Source organism: Pagrus pagrus, assembly GCF_965226575.1.
Source record: "Pagrus pagrus genome assembly, chromosome: 7".
NCBI classification, from domain to species: domain Eukaryota; kingdom Metazoa; phylum Chordata; class Actinopteri; order Spariformes; family Sparidae; genus Pagrus; species Pagrus pagrus.
In genome coordinates this window covers 20,160,382-20,185,208 of record NC_140191.1, presented here as the reverse complement: position 1 = coordinate 20,185,208, position 24,827 = coordinate 20,160,382, and the positions used below count along the sequence as shown (strand labels likewise).

The 24,827-nt window shown below is 40.6% G+C and overlaps 1 protein-coding gene across 1 annotated transcript in view; it reads right to left on the bottom strand.

Annotated features, from left to right (window-relative positions):
• Positions 1-282: 282 nt before the first annotated feature.
• LOC311259281 (uncharacterized protein) overlaps positions 283-24,827 on the bottom strand; it is a 114,386-nt gene continuing 89,841 nt past the window's right edge. The window contains exons 6-8 of the mRNA XM_084356335.1: positions 23,325-23,387; positions 8,198-8,257; positions 283-1,775 (exon numbers count right to left, since the gene is read on the bottom strand). The gene's annotated coding sequence lies outside the window, so the exon portion shown is untranslated. The remainder of the gene's footprint in view (positions 1,776-8,197; positions 8,258-23,324; positions 23,388-24,827) is intronic.

The following is a 24,827-nucleotide window of genomic DNA, read 5'->3' as shown; positions in this document are numbered from 1 at the left end:
ACATATATGAAATACCCTTTGTCAAAACGTGTATTTGTATTCATGTATTTGTATTTGTATTTTCATGTACATATATGAAAAATGTCTATATGTTCAACTTTTATACGGTATTATATGCTGCGGTCAGACATGATGACAATATATATGTATTTCATATATACAAAGCTATAAGTTTATAACATATGTGAAATACCCATAGTACATTTTTAATATATAAGCTACATAAATTAAAAGATGATGAACTTGATGATTTATTCATTTATATGTACACAATATTCTCTGCATGTATTTTACATTACACATTCATAAAAATACAAGTGTATATACCCATAGCAAAGTTAAATAAATACATAAATGCGTAAATAAATACATAAGGACTGTTTTGGAGTCAAAGAAGGAAGCCACAAATTATAGATGTACTACTGGATGGTAAGTAAGGTACACCCATTATTACTGTTGAAAGGTGGTTTCTATCATTATAGGTCAAACTGGACTTGTGAAGATAAAGGCGGTAAGTGAAACACAAACATATTGCATAAAGGAGGCTTAGGATGTCATTTATTCAAAATGTCAAACACTGTTGGATCTATGACACAGTGCCTTTTCAAGAGCCAAAGTCAGACATTGTGGGTAGAAGTAATACCCTTCTCATGTCACCACCATCATTGCCACAGCACCCTGTGGCAAGCCACTCAACTCTAAGCTACTTAAAGGGCTTTATAGCGCAGGTGTTGAAGAAAAAGTCATTCTCTCCTTTTCTTGATGGTGCACAGGAAGACGTACTCTACATACTGCACCCTTCACTGCTTCTTGAGTCTCATATGACAAGTGTAGTCCCGTGTTTCCACAAGGCTGTTGAGTAACCATTAAAATTCTTTATTCAACATTATATTACCTAGATTTTTCACAGAACAATACGATATTCATTAATAATCTATGTTGGGATGATAAAAGTGAAACGCTGCACATATATTGTCACATGAGAGCACTACAGACTGGGAATATTTCTCCACAGAGCTTTGCATATTGTATGAGTACATGTCCTTAATGTTGTCTTTGTTCCCCCGTGACCAAATTGGGATCATTACTTCTTAACAGATACAGCGCACATACATGAATATGTTATTGTAGCAGACACTAGGGGTGTCAAAGCAGTGTAATCCTTAGATGAATACATTGTTCTGACCACATGTTCTTTCAAATCTACATACATGCGATGCATCAGGAACATGCTGTGTCCCTATGAAAAAGAGTATCTACAATATTGTGGGACAAAATGTGAGGAGCAAATAAACAACACTTTCTTATGTATCAGTGAATTTCACATAATGTTTTGAAAAAAAAACATAAGCAAAACTTCCTAGCACATGTTGTCATGATTGTCACCATATAACACATACTGTCCAAAATAACATCAGTGCATAATGATGTTCTAACTTCTTTACAGTCAGTGATACCCTGTGAAAAGTAACACTTGCGAATCCTTACACGTGCTAACTTCTAATTTAGACGCCAAAGGCACCAGATGTTGCTAATATAATGAAATTTAAAGTTACACTTGAAGGGGTTATATGATAACAGAGATGATGAACACTTAGATGTTACCTTACATGTGACAAATATATGTAATTTGACTGTGAATTGCTCTCATCAAAGGTGAATTTTCTCTGGTCTTTTCTGGCGTTTTTTTTTCTCTTTAAAGCTGTTTTCCTCTTTATCGTCATTCTTCTTCAATTTCATGCAGGCGTCTTTGTAGATCTGCATTATACACACACCTATAGAGAGCACACATACAAAGAAGAATGCATGTCAATATAAATACACATTACAATTTTGAAAAATTGAAAAAAGTAGAAGAAACTTCATGGGTGAAAACAATATTATTTCATAGAAATATTTTGAGCATTTCATGATCAGCTCCAATCATGGGTACATAAAATCACCAAACCCAGTCAGTATTATCTGTGTACAATTAACATGACTCTAGACTTTCAAATCGAGTGCTGTACATATCATATATACATTTTTCATGTAGGTGACACGCAAAGCTTTCCACTGAGTCCTCTCAAAAACAGAAGCAATGCCACGAAAATAGTATAAAGTAATAAAGTTAAGTATAAAGAGTAAGAAAGGCCATATAGGGTAAGCAGAGGTTGGGGCTGATGGGTCAAACAAACACAATGTTTTGCTGTGTAAATGATTCATATTTACCAAAAGATTTGGAATCGGTTCAGTAGGTCTGCTCAGAGAGTTTCAGAGCGAGACTTCACCTTGAACAGGACTTGTGGTTCAGGTTACGTGAAGGATCTTATTATTTAACAAAAAGGTCTATCTCTGTGGGAATTGTTTCTGTGATGTTGTTGTGACACTTAGAATAGCAACTTCAGCCTGTCAGTGGCAAAAACAAGCACTTTTATTGGAAGTAACTTTGACAGTTGGAGTTGCCCCAAAGGATTACGTTGCAGTCATTGTAGCTGTGTCGCGGCTGCCAGCTGAGGTGACCTACTGGACCAATTCCAAAACTTTTGGTAAGTATGAATCATTCACACAGCAAAACATGTCAATACAAGGGCCAAGGATTAAAACTTTTCCCTTTTTCAGTCCTTCAGCAAAAGTGCAGGGGGTGAAGATAACAGTCAAGTAGTTAAGGTTTGGTTGTTTGGTCTGTTCAACCACCTTGATCACGAGGCGCAGCTTCAAGAATACCAGAATTCCCCTTTAAGCAGAGGACAAACTTTGCCTCTATGTGATCATCAGCTTAGTGTATATGTCTGAGGGTCCCTTCACTGCCAAAATAACAATTAGTGCATGTTAACTTGTAGCTTTGACCATACTCAGTAGGCAGGAGTTCAGAAAAGGATAATGACGTTTGCTATTCTGAGAAACCGAACATGTGTTTGCCTCTCAGAAAGTTGGAGAGTGTCTGTGCAAAATGAAAACGGCCTCATAAATCTCTACTCTTTAATGCTATGTAATTAAACAGGAACTGACATATGAATCTCTAGCAGTCTATATTATCCTCAGGGGGTATGCGTGCTTTGCACTGTCAGGCTTGTCTGTCTCCCGACGTGTCAGTCTGGCAGACTTCACATCTGGATCACTGTTATTATGGCAGTCATAACTTCCAACATGATACAGATTTTAGGCACTTTTTTTACAATATCCAAAATTGAAAGTCAGTGTCTTGTCAGAGAGGCTGGATGTCTGTTTGTAGACGTGAGAATATTTCCAGGAACAGCTGACAAAAGTGGGTAACACATATATGTCTCACTTACAAATTCAACGTAAAGTGTTTGTGGAATTAAATATGAATACTCAATAAATTAGAAACAGTATATAATTACACTTATACTTTGACACATTCATTATTTCTCAATGTCAGTGTGTAAACAAAGTGGTTTCATATGAAATTACTTATTTGTAATGACTTGTATCGGTAAAACTCAATTACTGTGGTGAGGAGAACACGGCTATATAGAAACTATAAATACAGCTTCATCTGAGAAGCTCCCAAGGCCACATAAGCTCGTAAAAGAGGATGTATTGTGGAATCCCTCAAACCAAAATAGAGAAAGATATTATGGATTTATGCTGAGAACAGCAATTAGACAAAATTACCCACCAGACTGTATCTCTCATATGTCAGACAGTCAGACAGTCCAACTATATCAGCGTGTGTCATCTAACAGTGAACATTCCAGTCGTGACTCACCATGACAAATCTGAACACACACACACAGAACACAAACACACAGCCACAAAGCCTGATTGTCTAGCACGCTCAAATTTATCAATAGCTTGTTTATTTCTGCACAGATGTTAATAATGAACACTTGCCCACAGTTCATTGAAACAGTCTTATCGAATCCTCAGCTTTTTGGGAAATGCTAATGTGACGGAACAATATGGCAGTTTGGCTTTTTATTTGTCCACAACATGCGTGCACGGTCATCTCAGTACAGTCCTTGTCATCGTCTCTCGTGCTCACGAGAGACCAACAATAGCCTCTGGTTTATATTGAAAAGCATGAACACATGGTTTCTAACTCAGATGAGTCCAAACAAGCAAAAACAAAAGCAGTCACCAGTCAACACAACAAGCGAGTCAGCTTATACAATGGTGATGTGTGAAGTGAAGAGAAGAGGAGAAGAAGGTGTCAGGAGAAAGGAAAAGAAGCTCCTAAACAAATTAAATTACACCCCAAATCCGCCTCGTCCCCTTCCTCGACGTTCTACTTTTCTTGCCCTTTCTTTTCATTTCGCTGCCTCACTTTCTCGTCACCCCCGTCATCCTCCCCCTTCCATTCTTTCTGTCAGTCTCTGTCTCTCCCTCTATGAGCAGACAGGCAGAGACAGGGAGACTGTTGTTGTGCTTGCAGTCTGACACTATCAGCTCATAAATCCCTGTCAACAGCTTGTATGTCTCCTCTCCCCCCTCCCCCCTCCATGCCTCCCTCCCTCCCTCCCTCCCTTCACTTGTGAAGGAGTGGAGGAACCCACTGACCTGCCGGCAAGGGTTTGACTGGCACAACCACACAGACACACATAAACACAACACATTTAGGGGAAAAAAAGAAGCATAGATAGATAGATAGTTAGATAGATAGATAGATAGATAGTTAGATAGATAGATAGATAGATAGATAGATAGATAGATAGATAGATAGATAGATACTCACTCTCACAGGGCACTCTACAAAATTGAAATGCTGTGTTTAGATGATTCCACCTCCCTCTGTCTCCCTCTTCCTCCCTCTCTGTCTTTCTTTCCCTCAGGCAATGTTTGCCAGCAGACAGTCGTCACTGACAAGCGCTTCCTGTGGTTGGGGGTAAACACCTGGGTAATGAGGCCACGCTGCACAACAACCAAAAAAACCCCACCAAGGTTCACAGCCCTCGCTTACTGCGCTGCACGTGAGGGTATATACTGTAGACTTACAATCAGGTCATGCAGGCAAATAGGGGCCCATACACACTCGTGCATTTGCACACATGCACACCAATCCTGCAGAAACTCAAGCACAGACATGCATGCACATAAACACAAACACAAACACACACACACACACACACACACACACACACACACACACACACACACACACACACAGACAGCCGCACATGCTTGGCTCAGACTGCTAAACAAGCAGTGAGCCAACCCAGCCATGTCAGCCAAAACTCAATACCCAGACTGACTGCAGTGTTAAAGGCACACTGTAGTGAGCTGAGGTGAGGGGGAACGAAGCGAAGTCAAGCTTCTTCTATTCCTTCAGAGTCACTAATAGTTTATTCTCCAAACTTGGAAACAAATCCCACTCCCAGTGTTGTCAGAGAGAGACTCAGTTCGAACAATTTGCAGTATGTCTAAAACCCTGACTGACTGCAAAGTTGTGCTGTGGTGAAGTGCCAGAGCTAAGTTGGAGCTGTCAGTCTGACTGCAGTGTCAGTAGCGCTGTATGTCACTGGAAGAGGTTTCTCAATTTCTCTCTTTGAATTGATGAGTCCTGAAAATGGGGGATCCTCTGACCAACCTCTTAGCCTTCTGCACATGTCTGAAGTCAAATGAAGGTCCTAATGGTTTTGTCAAACATGGCTGTCAGATCACGTCTGCAGTCTGAAGAGAAGTCAAGCAAAGTTGCAATATATGCACATAATTGAACGACACTGCTTGGTTATGTATGCATTGGCAATATCAGTTCATTCTCCAGAGTCAGTATCTACACTGAACTCAATGTCCCCTCCATAGATCTGGATAGCAGCATGCCACCAGAGTAACCGCTAACTCCTGCTTACTGTTGCTGCCATTAGCTAGTTAGCTCAGATATCTCAATTAGCCATGCAGCTAGTGGTCCGGACTGTGAACTCAGAGTGGTATAATAAAAAAGGACAGGTCTTTGTTAGCTGGTTAGCATGCTAACTTCAGAAAATACTTTTCAACACATTACAGACATCTTTGATGTAACGTCAAAGCTATTTCTTCTTCACATTCTGTTGATATTTTTTGAATGTTGTAATCTAAAATTCTGACATGTTGCACCTTTAATTATTTCATAGAAACCTATTTACAGAACAGCCTCAGAATTGAGCTTCAGATTAATAATGTTTAGTAACTACTTGTACAGTAGATAACAGATCATAAGCAATTTGACAGAATACAAATGAAATGGAAAAAAGTGCTTGAAAATGAGAAGAAACTGCAGGCAAACGAACATGACAAAACACAAATAAAACAGAGGTGCATAAAAGATAAATGGCAGACAACCATACAGGACAGCACGTATTTAAAAACAGTTACATTCAAATGCTGAGTAGTTTGAAATCAAAGTCTTAAACTGACCTATAGGTATAACTCTGAGCATTATACAATCACTAGACGTGTTGAATAGTGACTCTGTGACCAGTTTAATAAAGAGCTGATATATGGTGGCATGTTGCCCTTCAATGCTTTAAAAAGAAACATTCTCAAAGCTTAGCGTTAAGCCTGAAGACAACTTCAGAGAATTATTTTGAGGCAAAATAGATGAGCAATTTACCCAACAACTACAATAATGGTACATTTTAATGCCGCTCTCATTCTGTACACTGTACTGTTACCCAAATTGACTTTGTCACAACAGAATAACATCTTTCTGCTCCACTGCCTCAAAATATTGTGTACACATCAAACTGTCACGAATGTTCCATGTAAAAAGCACAAAAGTGCAAGTGATTCACTCAAGAATCATCTTATTGTGTTATCTCTGGACAAAACGGCGCAGCCCGCATCTCATGTGTCATTGGAACAACAGGGAAGCCTGTGGTGAATCATCAGCCCTGCCAGAGAAGCAAAGAAAGCAAAGCCTTTGAGCACTTTTAGTATTGGACAAGCACATGGAAGGAAGGTTTTTGTCTAATTAACGTTGGCAAAAACACTGTGCAGAAGCACATACAGTGTGCTTCTGCATGCACACATATGGAAATGTCTGGCTCTACATGTGTCTTTATGTATGTGTGTGTGGCCCACACATGTCTTTATGTGCAAAGGAAATGGCTGACAGTGAAAAATGTGACCAATTCTAATTTTAATTGCCAATGAAAAAAAGGACTCAATATTTATGGGTTCTGTCCAGATGAACAGAGGAGAAGGGTTTAAGCATGAAAGCATATTCCTTATCACAATTAAAAAGTGCTTTAACATGACTGCAACCCTTTGAAGTTAGATTAGCGGTAATATTGGAGAGATCGGCCCCGGCTTCGAACAATGGAAACTGAATGGAGGGAAAGGAATTATTTAACAGAGCCAAAGGTAATGCTTCCCTTTCGTTGTCTCTCTTTTCCTTGAATTAGCCTCATGCTATTTTTTGATAGATTTTTCTTGTGTGGAACCACTAATTTTTTTCTTTTCTTTTCAACATGAAAATTACTTCACGTCTGCATGGAAAAATATGCTTGGAGTCCTACCTAGGGACTTGATTGAAGGGACCAAAGAGGAAAAGAAAAAAATAAAACTCATTTGACAGCACAGTTTGAGATCCTTTTTAAAGCTTTTTAAGCCTGAAGTGACAGAAAAGAAATCTTCACATTTTTACAGGTACAGCTGCTGCAGAACTGTAATCACTGTGAGTCTCGTCTTGATTGTAAGGATCTGAAACCATATTGTATCTGTGTGTGTCTACACATACAAACACACAGTGTAATGCACGTATCTGCATACACGCTAACAAACAACTGTGGACTTGAGTCAAAATTCCCACCATTGCAGAAGGAAATGCCATTCAGACAGTCCTTACATAAGGACATACAAACCCATGGGAAGACACAGGCCTGCAACTGAGAGCTGTGTAATTAGACAGAAATGAGAGGAGACAGTAAGAGAGAGAGCGAGAGAGCTTAACCCCGGGCACAGAAACCGGAAGAGGGAGCGGGAAGGAGAGGTGACAAGGTTGAGAAAAATCCTCCCGTGTTAACCTGAGAGAGAAAAGAGAGAGGAACAAGGAGGGCAAAACAGCAAACAGAGAGCAGCTGCTGAGGATTTACATGCTGTAAATTATTCATGTAATCAGCTGTAGGAGCCACAGAGAGTGAGAGATGGAGCCACAGACAATAAGAGAAAAGAAAACATCAGGGCTACAGACAGAGAGGTGGAAACAGAGAGATGTGCAAAGACAGACAGGTATTGTATACTGTAATAGACAACAAAGAGAGAATGTAATACTTACCCTGACATTCCTGTCTAGACCAGGCGATCTTCCTTCCCTCTGACTCTCACTCTGCCACACCTGAAAGAAACAATAAGTGTGCTGATTATTCTCTGGTTACATGCACAGCTTCAGATTTCTGCCAACAGGTTATGAGCAACTACACAAGTACAACAGGATGAAGACTGATCTTCGTTGAACTGGTTGTCTGTTAGCTGTAGACATAATATCAGACTTTATTAAGTCTTCTTAAAGGTGCAGTATGTGACTTCTGTCAATGAGGATCTCTCAATCTAAACAATGAAAACTAGAAAGGCACTCAGGAGAGCGAATACCTCCGCCCTAACAGTCACCTTTTGTACTCATAGATACCAGCCACCTAGAAATCGCACATTTTTTTCACCAAGATTGATGTATTATTACCTGAAAAATTCACTTAGATGTTGTTTAGGTCTCGCAATGTTAAAGGAAAAAAATCCAGGATCTGCACCAAAAGTTGATTGGGTCTATTCTGGGCAGAGACTAATCCTCCATCCAAGTTTCATGGAAATCCATTCAGGAGTTTTTGTGTAATCCTGCCGACAAACCAACCAAGCGACCACCATTGCCGATGAAAATGACAGGGACGACAAAATGTTTACAGTTTGTAATATGTCTTTACTTGAAAATCCTGCCAGCCTGTCTAGGTCCAAAGCTCCTGTGCTGGTGGTACAATACTAACACTTCCCCACACATTTCCCCGCTAGCTACACAGCTAATTGAGCTAACTAGCTAACAACAGTTAGTTAGTGAAAGTTTGGTGATACGCTGCCCCCTATTTGTTTTGAGTATGAATTTGACAGGTGGCTAATTCTTAGATATTGCACCTTTAAAGGCTTGTGTATGTCTGCTTGAAACCCCCACTACTCAGATCTATGGACTGTATCCAGCCTATGATCAAAAACAGGTCACTGTGCTTGTAAAAACATGTCAAACTTTGTTTTATTTATTTATTTAAAATCCCAGGCAACACCTTGTGCAATACCGCGCTTAGGTGGGCGAATGTGCAAGAGCAGGCTGAGTGATAACATTGACCTTAAAAACTCAACCTGTTGACATAAAACTGCTGCGTTGCTGTTGTATCACACTGATCACACTACAGTCAGAATATGAAGACATACTTTTTCAAGTATGGGGGTACATTTGCACCAGCCTCCAGTTTGGACTTCTTCCATACTGTCTTGCATATTAAGCATTGCAAAAACTGCAACTGAGAGAGCAATGAAATGAGCATCTTACTCCTCTAATAAGGTAAAGATATATGCACAGTTTCATATTATGATGATTGCAAATATCCCTGCAGGCAATATCAGCTGAAACCGATGGCGAAGATATGTAACAGCAATTTTATAGAGCCACAGCTCAACCTGTTTGACTATCTGAGCTTATTTTTTAGTATTTAGGTCGATTAAATGCATGGCAAGAAAATGAAAAGCCACACTTAATGAGATCAAAAATGAGATCTTTGCCTTACTATAATACTGTGTATGATTTACTTTTCATCTTTGGTTGAAAGAAAAATGAAAGAAAACCAGCAGCATAAGGCTGCATGAATGTATAATCGGAGAAAAAGCTAAAGATGCCATGTAATGCTTTCATAGATATGTTTTTTTTCTCCAGTATGGTGATCTGGTGATTTAGTGTGAGACTGTCTCTTCAATTATGTCACCACTTGTCTCGCTTGTCTCCCCCCCCTGCCACCCTCCACTATAAACTATGCCATACAGAATACATCAGAAAATACCACATAAAAATAAACGACCTCTCTGCACTCATTGCACTCTTTTCCCTGCTCAGTTATACACTCTGACGCCCAGCAGCTTTTTGAGAAGATGCTGATCCACAAATTCCCATGGGTTTGGTGGAGTGGACCAGAGCCAGTGGAAATTGCAAACAAACACTGGAGCTGCTGTGTCTGACGCGAGCACAAACAACCTCAAAGCCCTCATTCTCACACATCACATCTGCGCGAGCAATTGTGCATGTGTTCGGGTGTACGTGGAAGAAAGTGGGAGAAAGTGAGAAAAAGATTGTGTGTGTGTGTGTGTGTGATTGCAAGGGCTAGAAGGCGTTTCAAAGGCATTACAACATTAGATTTATGGGGGCATTCTCAGTAACACTGGCAATTAAACAAAGATCCCAGCTCCTGTCAAAAGTTCATATTAGGTCTTATTGTGGTGGGAGAGTGTGGGAGGGAGAGAGAGTACGTGTGTGTGAGTGTGTGTGTGAGAGAGAGAGAAGGGGGCATGTCGGGCAAGGAAGGAGGTGAGATTGGGACAAGAGAGAAAAAGAGAGACATCCAGAAAAAGAGCCGGAGAGCAGACGATACAAACTGAAAACTATTTTAAAGTGGGGGCGAGAGAACTGCTCATGACAGGCCAAAGGCGAAAAAGGGCACTAACAATTCAAGAGCAGCTGAGAGAAACAGTTACCAGCTCTCCCCTCCCCTCCCTCCCGTCTCTCCACCCCATAGTTTTAGTGGCCAAGCCCACACCACATTATGGGTCCCTGGGTTTGTTATAATGGCTGGGTGTGTTCTGATCCCGCACTAAAGTCATCGGCAGTTAAAGCCCATTCCTAATTAGTGGTGGGAGCCAGAATGAAAAAGGGAACAAGAAGATTGGTTGAGGAACAATTAAACATCAGTGAGGGAAAACAATATTTTCAAACAGTATTTCACAGCATGGTTTGTGATGGTGCCACACAAGGCACATAACATGCAGTCATGACGCTGCGGATTTCAACTAATGACTGAGAATATGTGTCACATTGCATCTCTCTCCTCTCCCACTCATGTTCTGCGCCGCTCTACTGCTGTAGCTGTGGCTAAAACTTATTTTAATTATAAGTAAGTGAATCCTACTAGCTAACTAAGATTAAATGTTTGTTTCACTGTTGATGTTCTGGATGCAAGGAAGACTAATAAAGGTCTTATATTGTAGAAAGTGACATTTCCATGTTTTATGATTGGAAAGCAGGTCTACATGTTGTATAAATACATTGACAGTATCAAAAGTCCAATAGTAGAACTTCTTGGGGACCAGGGTGGGGGACTGTCTTTGGCTTTCTTCCGTAGTCACCCGGCCTCGGGCCGGTTGGGCATTTGTGGGGGCGCTTGGGGACTGGCAATCTCCTCGGGGCGCCTTTCAGGCTGTGCTGAGGTGGCAAGGGTTGTCGGGCGTTGCACGGACTTGTGGGTTCCGTGCTGGCTCAGGTGTGTTCTGTCATTAAAGTGGGAGGGGGATATGCCCAGTCCTGGGATATTCTGAGTTGTTGTTGTTTGTGCCTTTAAATGAGCCGTCAGGACTTGCGTAGCATTATGATGTCACAACTAAACAGTCACTGCCCTTGACCACGACCATGGGTATAAAAACACTGACAGAGCTGATGCAGAAACACAGTGGCCAGTGCCTGGTCAAGTGAGAGCTGACCAATCAGAGCAGACTGTTTATTCACTAGGGGGGGCACCTAGAGAGACAGAAAAATAATGTGTTTTTTGAACATTGAATCATAGAAACCTCTTTTAGTAGACACACTTCATATGTATGAACCTGAGAATGAGCATTATGTGTCCTTTAATGGCAGGCATTAACTGAATCTTAGCGTCGTAACAATGGTGAGGATGTCTTCAGAAAGGTCAATAGACACAAATGTTACCAATTTCTAGTTTTAGTACCGACGTTTTGATGAATTGTTTTGCTTTGCTCACTCTTGGAACAGAATGCAGAACAGAATGTGGTGTGTGTGAGACCACTTTAAACAAAATGCCCGATTCAAAACACATTGTTTAATGACTGAATACAGATATTTATCTGAACTGCTGTAACACATGGGGAATGAGAGTTTACAGATGTATGTGGTGAGAAAATCTTAAAATAGTGTGCTGAAAGCATGATATATAACAGAACACTTTCATGGTGATATGCAGTGCGTTATGTGCATTCCTGTTCATGTTCAGCAGATCACACTGTGTTCTTACAGTAAATGACACACACAGAGAACCATATGTACACTCACCTGTCACAGTTGAGCTGATGTTAAGAATCTTAAGAACGACTACTGTGAAGGTGTCAGTGGGGAAATGTACAGTGTAATTGTATGCCTATACTGTGGAACGTGTGTGACTGAGACATCTGTCAGTGATGGGAATATGGCCAAAAGGAAGTGTGGATCAAAGATGCAGCTTCAGGGGTGATCTCTGCTGGAATTACTAAAGAAATAATACTTTTAATGAGTAATTCTTGCCAATTATTGCATGAGTATGAGTAAAACTGGAAAAAGGAAAACACAGAGAACATTTGTAAATGTGTTCAGTTATAAAATTTAAACAATTATAAACAATCCAGTCTTTTGGCTGCACTTTACAGTTTGGCCTTCTAGACCTCGATGCCTTTCTGAGGTCTAAAGTTACTTGCAGTACCTTTGTTGTATCTGTAAAACGACTTTCCAGGAGTGCCGAGAAGCTTCTCCTTCTTTGAAGGTGCAATATGTAAGAAATTTGGTTGAAAACATAAAAACAATGACCGAAATGATCCACAGAATGTGAAGGTTTTGACGTTTACTGAGGTTAGCATGCTAACCAGCTAGCACCTGTACTTATATACCCCCGGTGCACCAAGCTCACCCTCCGGACCAGTAGCTGCGTGGCTAGCGGTGCTAACTAGCTAACGGCCGCTAAAGTTAGCAGCAATTAATTACTCTGCTGCCCCCTAGTTGATTTGAGAATGAATCCCACAGGTGGCCAATTCGTACATATTGCAACTTTAACATACAACCCAGACTTGCATGTTTCTTTGCCACTTATTTCTTCATGAGCCACTCTCTACCACATTGGATTAAGCCATTGTGGGCTACATGAACTATGACAAAAGAGGCTTTAAAGCTCACTCAACTCAATAAAAGGCTGCAGATGTCAGCTATGAAAAATGTTGGACTTGGTTGAACGCTGTTTCAAGTCTCAAATGTAATGATTTTTTGGACAAGCACAACGTGGTCTGACAGAACAGCCCTGTGCTTGGTTATAAAACATGAGCATCTCAGGACACGTGTGAAAGAGATCATTGCCAGAAGCAGAAAGCTGCACATACTATAAATCTTGCATGACATTTATCATAACATTTGAGCTTCTGAGACTATAAGTTCAAAGACTCTAAGATGTGGCGCAGTGATTCAGCAATCTATCATCAGTGTGAGAGTGTGAGAGTGAGATAATGTTTGTCTTTGTGTTAATTAATGTAAGCTGAAAAGCAAGCATTTAGTTTTTAAATGACTATAAGGCAACGGAGCCAGTTTTTTGATTATGGACCGCTGAAGTTAAATCAATCCCCTTGTTTGAAAATAGACAAGTTTCTATCTGTTTTTCACTTTTCTTTAATTTCTCTCTCTGCTTGTCAAACAGTATCCTCTCTGTGGAGCGTTTCTCTTTTTTTTTTTCTTCTCTGTTAACAGTTTTTCTCAGTGTTATGTTAGGAGTCAAATATGCTGACTCGCAGCATGACCGTGATGTCAACACACTGGAATGCACCTCCATCTCTGGAGGGGTAGAAGGGCGAGTTTGTGTTTGATTGACAGGTGGTGAGTCAGACCACTGAGTGTGGAATGTGCGGCGAAAGCCGGAAAGAAAAGAGAGAGAGGGAGATTATGAATGATTGACTATACCTGCTGAGCAATTAGAGTGAGATTAATTGGTTGGCTGTCACTTCATTGGACTGTTATTAGCTGAGGTGCTCCTCTCTGGAAACCATTTAAATGTGAGCTAATTGACGTAATTGTTCTGAAGATGACAGAACTCCTGTGGTATTACAGAACACACTTCGCTTTTTCCTCTGTGGATTAACAATGAACTAAATGGTAATTGACAAAACGTTGCATTTCACAGAGAGGTGACAGCAGCGAGAGAGAGAGATGAAGGACGGCAGAAAGGGAGCGAAAGCAAGAGGAAGAAACAATATTGTCAGTGTGTGCACGTGTGTGTGTGTGTGTGTGTGTGTGTGTGTGTGCAGGTTCGAACAGCATGGAGTTGAGGTCATGGAAACTTAACCGCCTGTGTGTTTTGGCCTGTGGATTAGCCAGGACATGCCTCCACACTGGCTGGAATGCTTCTTGATCACACACACACACACACACACACACACACAAACCACACGCAAAGGTCAGGTTTGGAGGAGCAGAGTTTGAAATGACCTTGTGAGGCTGTAAATCACGTAAAAAGTGGAGGATATAGGATCTATAACTGATCCATCCCAAAGCACTAACACATATCACATCTTGTAGCTCAAGCTCATTGTGAATTCATGATCTCACTAACTCATACACTTTAAATGTTGATACTGCTTTTAATATTCAAATGTTGTAAATATTTGATTATTTGTGTATAATTAATGCAATACTTACTGCATAATTGTAACAAAAAAAACACTGGAGCATATATTTTTAAACCTCCATATCTGTGTATTTCTAACTCGCCTGACAGAACGTGTGCCGTACGCTGCGCGACGTGCACATCACTGAAGAAGATCAGAGGGAGTCAGCCCCCAAAATAAACTGTCATGGAGATTAAATGACATCACCAGCATTCGGGATTTTGCCTGAGTTTATCATTCGTTAAAAAGACATCAAATTATGTGACAAGTCGTAGCGAGCGCTGCGTTTTCCACAGATAGGATATAAACCAATTAAGACTAGTGTCTTTTCTCGCAGCATCTCCGAGATGATCAGGCTGATAAACAAGCAGAGGAGCAGTAGATGTATTCACTTACATCTACTGCTGAAAGGAGAATTTTTGTGTAACGTCAAGCAAACCCCTTTTCCTCAGGCTGAGGCTGCTCAATTCATCCACCATGAAAAAGTATTTGTATGACTTATTATTTATTCATCTATTTATACATTTTTTGTTTTGTGAGTAGCATAAAGTGACAACAACTAGGATTCCGTTATACAACCCCGCATTGTAGGATGATAAATGACTGAACTTGTACTTGCAGCTTCCGCTTCCAGATTCCGCGTACTTTAAATTGTGAGGATATAAAGAAGAAACTGGATGAGTGCACCTCAAACATTTCAATAATTTTATCTAAGAGATGCAACAAAAGTGCTCACATAAGTGCTGAGGGCTAACTAAATACTTCAAACAGTTTTTATATGAGTAAAAGTCCTCTAGATTACCACTCTTGTACTTCTGTTCAGCCTTGCATTCAGTCCTCAAGCTTACATATTTGCAAGACACGGAGCTAACTAACTATGAAAATAAAAAAGGCTTCAGTGTTGAATATTATTTTAAGCTGAGTGTGTTAGACGACACTAAATGAGCCACATTAATACAGTACTACCAAATTAGCTTCTGCATGCCCCATCTGGAAGTATTTGAAATTACTGTAGCCTGTAGAATAAGCATACCCAGGTGTCTTTATTAAAGAGGTGTAATATTTTATCATTTAAACTGTACACATTTAGCATGTCACACCGAAGTTAAAACTGTGAAAACAAGCTTTAAAGAGACTCTAAAATATGAACATGTTTCCTGTCAGGCCCTATACGTCCTCTGGAAAGATGAACTCCACCCACCACCTGGAACGAATTACAGTATGTTACAGTTGGGCATATCTTCCCCTCAGTGAACAGGAAATGGTTTATTTCTCCTGAGTAGACCCTGTCCCAGCTAGGGAAGTGGCTAACCACATGAAGCTAGTCTGTTTGCGCACAATAATTTGCACAGGTGAGAGAGAGGATGGGCTGCAGGGAGGAATACAGCAGCGCCTTGTTAAGTCCCCCACCGCTGGGGAAGGCAGGTCGCTCGGTAAAACACATGAATTCATTTCATTCATCAATCGCAGACAAAGATTTGTTCAGGGCTTTAAATCGCATATGCAAAACAAACGTTCTTGAACAGTTATAAATAGAGTTGTGTCAAGGTGGGAGGATTACCGTGACAGCAGCAAAGGGTGATAATTAAAGGTGCAATATGTAAGAATATTGGTTTAAAACATTTGAAAATTAATTTAAACTATCAACAGGTGGTCTGTTCTTTCATACCTTTAAACAGTGTGGAATATGTGTTTAATTCCAACTGACCTGAATACTTTGATCATAACCACATGATGCAGAATGCAGCAGTTTAATGAAACACATTCTGCGACCCATAGTGACTTTTCAGTAACACCTGCGCAAAAACACTAAAAGCAACTATCACCTTTAATTCTATAAGTGAGATAACAGAGGTGGCACGTGGCTCAGTGGTTAGCGCCGTCCCTTTAAAGCAGAACTGTCATGGGTTTGATCCTAACCGGGGTCAACTGGGGAGTTTGCTCTTTTCCCTACGTTTGTGTAGCGTTTAACCAGGTGCTCCAGTTTCCTGCAGTTCATAGACACATCAGGGGAATTGGACTTGAGAGGAATTTCCTTATAGTATGCACGGCTAGGCTCCAAATATGTCTCAACCTGAATAAATCACATCCACACTTCTGTTAAGGGAGACATATTATGCTCATTTCAAGTTCATAATTCTGTTGAGGTTACAACTAGAATAGGTTTACATGCTTTACTGCTCAAAAAACTCGGTTTCCTCATACTGTCAGTTCAGCAGCACTGTATTCCCCCTCTGACTGATACGCTCTGTCTCTTCAAGGTCCCCCCGAATAGTCTCCTCTGATTGGTCGGCTCACACATGCCTGACCGAACACCGCTAACAACAACAGAGCAGCTGGGCTAAATCAATTCTTACGTGCCAAACTAGCTGTGAAGCATAAAGTATGCAAATGTGTGACACGGTGATGTCATGAAGTCACAGAATTGAAGGCAGGAATACTGATGAGGCCTTTCAGGCACTTCAGTAGTTTTTGTTGGTGCGGACTTTGAGTTTTTTAAATTTCTAGATCTTTTACATGCACAAGAAATGACTGGAGGAAAGGAAAAAAAGCAAAAAAGGATATAGGTGTCCTTTAAAAATAATCTGTAACTGCAAAGACCAATCTGTTAGGCCATGTTTTTTTAAAGAAGCCCTTTTCTGTCTGGTGTTAAACGTCTTACATTTGTGCTGGCCTGTTTTCTTTTCTTGGCCTTCCTGTGGACAAGCGGTCATTAGGCCCATTGTGTGGCCTGCTAGTCTTGTGATAATGTTGTGGAGCTGTCGCTAGCAGGGTGAGGACACACAAAAGTGCCAGTCTGATCTTGTCACATATGCCTCATAGCGACACAAAAGACACACACACACACACACTTATAAACACACTGACGTCCCTCCCACATCTACCAATTATTCCTGTATTTATTTTGAAAGAGCAGTTCTTGCCAAAAAAAAGTGATACAAAGAGTTCATTGAAATCATTATCACATATCGTACCTGACCTCCATCCCTCCATTCACTCCCTTGATTTCCATTATCTGACGGTGCTGAGGGCTGTTACCTTATTTGTCTGTCAATCTTTCATTTTTCCTCTACCTTTCCATCCCTCCTCAAGGTTACTTTACTCTGACTTTCTTTTATCTTTTGCATATAAAACCTCCCATCCATCCTTCCCGTTGTGGATTTTGCCTCTGTTATGAGGTTATTCAGACTTGTTTACAACCCTCCCTCCCTCTCTTCTCCTCCAATCTTTCATTCATCCATCATCGCTGATGATCGTCCATCACCGATACAGCCATTCCGCCATCTTTATCATCCGTCTTTAGTAGCGGTTGTTTATGTCTGCTTGACTCTCTGTCGTGCTGTTTACTGACCGTCCTTGCTTTTTTGGAGCACTCTCCTTCAACTCTTTAGCCTGTCTTATTTATTATAACTTCTATCATCCCTTTCCATCCATCCATCTATCACTTCAGAGCAGACTTTTCGAAGCTTGCTATCTATAAAAAAAATCACCACTTTCTTTCTTTCTTTCCATCCCTACATCCAGCTCTCTCACCTTTGCAGATAGTTAGGTCATATACTGCGGCTACATCTTTCATCATCCCTCTCTTCCTCGCCATCACTCTCCGCCCTCCTTCTCTCTTTCAGAGAAGTTATTTGAGGTTATTTGGGTTTGTTTATCTAACATTTCTCATCTTATCCTCACTCGTTCCCTGCCGGTTCACTTCTCAGACTTCTCTGTCTGTTCCCTCTCCCTCCATCCATGTCTCGACCTTATGGTACAAAAAGTTGCTTCGTTTACAGACTGTATGCAGCTCCCTTCTTTCCAAGATCACTGCAGGCAAACGTTGTGGTCGATTTCTCCCCTCAGAGGAAAGGCTGTAAAAAATAAAAAATCACAAATATCTGACCACAACAAACCGGGCCAAACCGTTAGCACCACCCCACATGACGAGACTGTATGGGGAGGGGGCATGAAGAATAAAGTTTAAAAGACTGAGAGGCAAGCATATGCGCACAAACACACAAGCCACAAACCCTGTCAGATGTCCATCTCACACTCCAGAATTTACTGTTTTTTTTTCTGTTCTTGATTTATGCAGCAATCCTCTGCAAAATCCAACTCGCACCCGTTCTGTTCTGACTGACCGGCTGCCCTCCGTCTCTTTTCAAAGTGTAGCATTTCATAGACCTTGAGCAAAAATGGAAGAATTGGTGAGAGGGGAGTGGGAAGAAACACAGCTGAGGTAATAACCTGATTTCGCCTCAGTTGGTTTTGATTTAAGAAAGGAAGAGTGTGTCAGAGAAAACAGCAGGCGCTCTCCTGTCTCGATTCCATGCCAGATTTTTTGAAGAGAGAAGCGAGGGAGGGACGGAGACATGGAATGAAAGGAGAGACAAACCGAACAAAGAGAGATAGAGACGGTGAATCACACCCCATGCCAATAAAATGAACTGACACAAAGAGACAGAGATACCATTGAGAAAATGAGCTCGCTACAGAGGGAGACAGGGGAAGGGAGATGGAGAAGGACGAGTGGGAGGGTATTACCGACGAATGAATTTTTAATAGCACTGAGATCAGCCGTACCAGGAGCTCAAACAGAAATAAATACCTTGCCTCCATAATTTAAACCTCTTTTTATAAAAATGTAGCAACAGTGTGTTTATTTTTTTCTACCGGGACGATTCTTAATCAGTCAGCAAACATGACAGTGTACCTGACGCCAAAGAGCAAGGGCAACAACAAGACAGGCAGGGACAGAGAGGCTTATGGGTAAATACAGCATTGCACGCCACTCACACCGCACACACACAGCCAGTTGATTACCCCAGGTGTCTGTATTCACACATGAGGAGCATTTGAATATTAAACTCCCCCAAAAACATGTGTCAGCCCTCGCCCATCTGTCTGTCACCCTGCAACGCCCTGACAATTGCACGAGCACAATTAATGTAAAGCTGGAGGATGTGCCAATTTACCCCCAATTTCCTGCTTACAGCGTCAGACTTTTCTTTCAAATGTGTATTTTTTTAGCATAATATATGAGGCGTGCCATTTCCCTTGCCAAAAGCATCTCCACATTGCCGAGGATGTCCCAATTTGCAGATTTTGAAGCACATCCCAATTTAGTGCTTAAAAAATTACAATTTTAGCAGCTCCATTCAAATGTGCATCTTCATATGAGAAAAGGCTCTTTTGGTCCATTTTGCCACTCACATTTTCTTGCCATTTTAGTTCTTGACATTCTAGTTTACTATGCACATCCAGGTTTATCATTTCAGCAAGGGAGGGGCTAGGCAGATGTCGAGCTGGTAAATTTACAGTCTGCAACTTCATTTATTGTTTTTCTTTCTTCATCCTGCCTTAAGATTAATTTGTCCATTAGGCTCTCTGTCAAAGTTGCACTTTCACTGAGCCCGTCTGCAGCAGATGCAGAGTGATGTGTTTAAAAGTTATGTCATGTGCAGTGGGTATTAAAGCACTTTGTTCAGCTTGCCTTAAAGATGTACTGTGCAAGATTGAACTCGACAGTTCCCTTGTTTAAGATCAAACTTCCATTCCTTTGCAGTAGGTGGTGACTGTAAACTGTTCTCTGCACCATCATTGGCATCTCATACAGATGCACAAGGTATCTGGCCTTCAGCTAACTCCAATGGGAAGCCATCATCAATTAGACAGTTAGATAAAGTCAGATAACTTGGCATAAAGACCAACAAAGTCCACCTGGAAGGACGTCGGGAGTGAATGGATGGGTAACATATAGGACTTTCATCCAGGAAATGGCTGTTTGTGTCCTATATTAAACCAAAAGTCAACACGTGAGTAATGTAATGTAAGTTGACTTAACGTCACATATGTAATGTAACTTCAAGCACATAACAATGTATTTTTGCCGCTGATTAAACTGCAACCATTTCATAAGTTAACCCAGTGTTAAATAGGGTTTCTGGCAGAAAGGCATTCTACCAGCCACTCATCGATACCTTGGCTGAGTGGTGAGACAAAATGTTGGCGACTGACGAAATATAAATGAGAACGGTTTGGGTATGCAACTGTATGACAAATTTCATGCAAGCACACTAAATTAATTTGCGCCCTTTGACTATGCAAACTAAAATGGCAGATACAGTACTGCGTCTCTCAGATTTTCAGGTTGGCAATGACCATTTTGACCGGAATTAATACAGCCAGCCAAAAAGTAGAAGAAATCAAACATAAGGTAAAGAACATTTTGTTATTTCTTTGTAGGGTCCGTTCCACAATGTTGTCAGACACTGAAAATAACATTCGGAGCCAGACAGTTGCAAAAATAAGCAGTTTTGGTGGATGTAAATTGATGGTGTACAATCACCCCAAAGCATTACATTGCAGTCTGTTTCATAGCTTCAGGCTGCATTCCTCTTATACAATAATGGACCAGTGTCATTTTTTTCCCCTTATTAGTCACTTGGGAAAACTGGTTCCAGGTTGAAAAATACCAAACTTAGCCTTTAGAGATAAGGCAAAGAAAGATTCCACGGTTCAAAAGTTTCCCAGTGCAAGTTTTAGATATATTCTTTCCAGAGAAATATGTGCAAACTTGAATTCAGCAGCGACTCTATATTTGGACAAATTAAGGTTGAAATAGAGCCAAAAGCGGAATAATGCAGGTGTTTTATGTCAGTGGTAGAATCCAAATAATTCCCTGTTTGCATAAGACACAGAGGAGTAAAATGATCAATATTCAGGTTCCTCTCTGTTGTTTGAGACGTCTGTTGAGCTTTCAATTTTAATTTTAAGGAAAGGGATTGATTAAAATTCCGAACAGCAGTTTCAGAAAGCTATTCCAGTTTTGAAGGGCACGTTCAACAGTGTGGTTTTAATAAGTAAAATGGATCAACAACCGCTGAGGTTTAAGGGTTTGGTTGCTGCATTCTCTTTCCCAGGGAGATGAAATCATAATGCAGCACGCTGACCTTGTGCAAAATATAATTAATCCAACTTGATTTAATTAACATATATTCTTTTTATCTGCTTTTTCATAGTCCATACTCTGTTGCTCGGCTCAGTTCGTTGTATACTTTCTAACATAAAGTATAATCAGGACTGCTGCGAGGTTTCTGGTAAAATGCAGAAAGAGAACAAAGAGAAAAGAGGGAGAAAAGAATGACTCAGAAATATACAATGTTTTTCTGTAAGGCTGCCTTTGTTTACCATTGTTTATACTTAAATCCATGGTTTTATTGTTGCCTTCAGAAATGGTAAACAGCTCTCTTTTCCATTCCCTCCCTGTATCCAGTCATCCATTCATTCATCAACCTTTCTTCACTCTGCTGTTAACGTTTTTTGGGCCAATTTCTGCTGGCCTCTGCTCTTCCTTTTTCTCTCTTTATTTCCATCTTGGCCATAATTTAGGTGTCAGGCATCAGATTATGTAGGATTTGGCATCCTTTGAATGCATGCGTGTATATGTACTATATATTATTATATATCACTTGCATTATTCTCCTGACTTTATGGATTTGGTTGAAACTAACTGAACTAAAACTCTTCTTCTAATGGGAAGCAAAGATATTTGTTTAAAATGCTCTTAGTGAAGCTATTAAGGGACTTCGGGAAGGTAGCACCCCTGAAATGGCGCCAATGGATATTCATCTTTAAAGAAAAAATCTTCTTCATGAAAGAGAAGACTTAAAAGAAAAATTGACATGTTATGAGAATCAAAATGGCAATCCCAAGCCCTTTGGGCCCCCCAACATCGAGCCATGCTACACACTGGGTATTTGAGAGGCTAGTCTGCTACAGTGTTGGCAGCTGTTATGTGTTTACATATGAAACAGGCACATGCTATTTGGAGATTTGATCTAAAATTTTACTTTAATGACTTAAAGATTAGATAACATACTCCCTCAACATAGTCTTGAGGGAGCAGCAAAAAGGGACTTTCTCCAGTTAGTAATGTTCATGAGTTGTGATGTCTATTAAACTTTCTTGCTGGTGCCTTTTGCTCTCTCTCATTCATTTATTTTAAGTCAGTCAGTTCAAAAGATGTAATTCAGTTCAGCTAATAACACTGACCGTAGGAACAGTACAGTACAGTTAACTAGCTGCAGGCAAGTATGGTTTATGAGTGTCTTTACATGGCAAGACTTTAACAAGCACTATATTAGCAATCGTAATAAAAGTTGTAAATGCAGTGGTAGCAAAAATACTAGATACTAGATAATGTAGTGGCAGTTTTAATAGTGGTATGTTTCAAAGTTTTCTAAAGCCTCTGTAAAGATAGGATTGACACACGCACAAAGTGTGTGTCATTGCAGTAAATGCAGATAAAATGTACAGTGGTAACACGTTTAACATATCATATAGAGGCAGTAGTGTTCTTTCCTGCACCTATTCTTATTACAAAGGGCACTCACAATGACAAATTAAAAGTCCCATTAATCCGACAGTGTAATCCTTCCATTGCATGGAGCGGTCTATTCAGCCTGAGTGTGGATTAGTGAACACTGAGACCCTGTGTTGGTGGTCACTGGTGTATAACACCTCATAAAGATAATATGCCATGTGTGTGCGTGTGTGTGTGTGTGTGTGTGTGTGTGTGTGTGTGTGTGTGTGTGTGTGTGTGTTCCTGATTTGCTGCTGGTGGTCAACATTATATAGCACAGAAAGTTTGTGTGTGTGTGTGTGGTAGTGTGTGTGGGCGTGTGTGGGTGTGTGTGTGTGTGTTGAGGGGGTATGTTGTACATGTGGATAATGTGCTTCTTTCCTTTCTTTGTGGTTACCTGGTGAAGGGGAAAATCCCTGTGAGGTGGTCCTCTCGCAATGTGGACTTCAGAGAAGGGGGCCTGTAACGGAGGAAACAGTGAATTAATAAAATAAGCCCCCTGAGTCGAACACTATTTCAAGTCGGAGGGCTCAGAAACGTGATGGCGGGGAGGGTTTTAATGGATAAAGGAGGGACCAGAGATAAAAAATGCCACCATTTGCAAGTGTTTTAACCCTTAACCCATCCATCCAGAGGTCTACTGAATTAAGAATGCTTGATGCGTGCTGACCACCTCATAGTTGCTCACTCATTCAAAGCTTTATTCGGGGTCAATAGCTTCATCAATGTGATATTTTGTCATTATATAAAAGAGCTATGACTCAAAAACAGGCTTTTTGTTTCAAAGGAATTTGGACTCTTTTTGTCAATCATCTCCCTCCCTCATCCTCTATTCAGCAACTCAAACTGTTGTCGTTATCTGTGTGTACAGTACCACTAAGTATCTATAAAATCCTAATTCCAACCCACACAGTGAAAAAGCGAGCAAATATGCCCCTCTTGACCCCGCTGCATCTCATTCCCTGAGATCATTCGTTAAACGTAAATTGGAGCTGGTGGGCAGAAACGCAGATGGCGAACGGGAAAGTGAAGCAGTAATAATAATAAACATTTATATCCCTCTGCAGCAGAATGGGAAAATCTATACAGCGCAGCCTTCATACAATCAAGTAAAAGATATCGGTCAGAGATGCACGGCTGCACAGCTCTCACCGGAGTTGGGAATGAATGTATTCATCATGCGCTGTTGTTGCATCCCAAATGGGGACAATCTTTAAAGGTGGTCCTAAACAGAAAAACAGTTTCATTTGAAGCAATGATGCATGGTGGTTTGTGTTTGTCTGTGCATGTGGGCGTGCATCTAAGAGGTGTACAGTATGTATATATTCATGGCTGACTTTCATAGCCATTAAAACGAGGCCCACTCGTCTACAGTGGCAGACAAGCAGATATTACTCCATTTCAGCACCGCCATGAGCTTATAGCACAGTAAAGCTGAATGTTGATAGTTTATTATAAAGCATCCACCAAGTCAAGTGTGTGTGTAACTGAACACCATGCATACTTATTAGTCTGAAGTGGTCTGGTGATGACGCGCTCTTTGTTCCCAGATAAGAACAAGGACAAAACTCTTGTTAATTCTCAAGGATTAAAATCACGTGACTATCATCATTTTATTAGACTAGCTTCTATATCGCACTTGATTTTGATGTCAGCAACCCTAACCTCGATGAGTGAAAATGTAAGAATTTGGTGTTACTTAAGTCTGACGTGCTTTCTAAACTGTGGCTTCATCCCAGAGGTGCACTGCTTGTGGATACCTTCCATTGGGTCAGCATTTCATGTGAACCTTGTGTCATTGACTGTTGCAGCCTTTTATCTATTTTTTAGCAGGCCTGTTGGAACGTATCCACCAGCCCACCGAGGCAAACTATTTTCAGTCAAATCTTGCTATATTAAT